Raw genomic sequence first — 1,464 nt, 5'->3', positions numbered from 1 at the left:
AATTAGTAATTAAATTATAATTAACAAAATTTATATTGCATATAAATTTTAAATAATTTTAAAATGTTTTTCCAATTAAATAATATGAATAAATTTATGAATAAATTATGAAATTATAAAAAATATTTTTAATTGATTCATCAATTATAAATATTTACAAAAATAATTAAAATTTATTTGTTCATATATAAAAATAATGCAACAAATATAAAATTTTTTTATAATTTTTTTTATATATTATATAAATTAACAAAATTCATATTTTGTTCAATTATTTATATTTATCATAATAATAATAAAAATAATATATATTTGATATATGTATATTTAAAAATGTGCATTTATTACAATTTTTAAAATAGTTTATTTAATGTAACGTTTTATTATTGTTTAATTATTTCTTTTTATAATTATCAATTGTAATAAAATATTTACCATTTTTAATATTCTTTCTATAAATCCTTTTCCAAAATTGTTTAAATAAAGTTCTTAAATATGAGTCCATATAAAATCTTTTAATTTTAATTTTTTAATCATCATAATGATTAATAATTAATACAAATATTTATATATATTAAACTTTGTATTTTTTTCTTTGTTTTGAACATAAATATAATTTTTTTTTTGCGTTTACGAACATATAATATACAACATATAAATCCACATAATCCAATATAATTCACATATAAAAGATAAAACAATAAAATAATATATATCTTATAATAATATAATATATATCTTATCTAATATATATATAATATAATATTATATCATAGTTTTTACAAATTTTTAAAAATTGATAGCAGATAAGAAATTTATCGATATTTAAAAATATTTGGATTGATAATAATTTTATATATATTTATTATATTTTATGTTTTAATTATTTTATATTTTAATTCATATTAAAATTTGAAAATCAAATATATTAAAAAAATATATTAATAATCATTAAAATTTTTCATAAATAATAATAGTTAAAATTTTTGAAACAAATATTCTTTTCACCAATTCTTGAAAATAAATATTTTCAATGTCATTACTTAATTAATTTTCTATTTCAAGAAGTCGTTAATTAAATATGTTTATCTTACTAATTGAACATATGTTAATCAAAAATCGCGTGATATAATATATTTCTTTTATACTATTCATATTTATTTTATTCATCAAGAATATCAAATTTATTCAAATTCACACAATTCGATTTAAATATACATTTTGTACATTTTATAAAAAAATATTAATAATATTCAAATGTTTATATAAACAAGCTGTTTTAATGTTAATAAATTTTGAATTTAATTTAATAAATTGAATTTAATTTAATAAATTGAATTAAATTGATGATTTTATCCTATTAAAAACAAAATATATTATATTTTTTCATCTTTTATAATTTATATCATTTCTTATTCTTACTATTCGTTCATACTATTTCTTATTTTGATCTGCTGTCATTTT

Source organism: Apis dorsata, unplaced genomic scaffold (genome assembly GCF_000469605.1).
Source record: "Apis dorsata unplaced genomic scaffold, Apis dorsata 1.3 scaffold_176, whole genome shotgun sequence".
In the NCBI taxonomy this organism is placed as follows: Eukaryota; Metazoa; Arthropoda; class Insecta; order Hymenoptera; family Apidae; genus Apis; species Apis dorsata.
Note: the sequence above shows the minus strand (reverse complement) of the source record.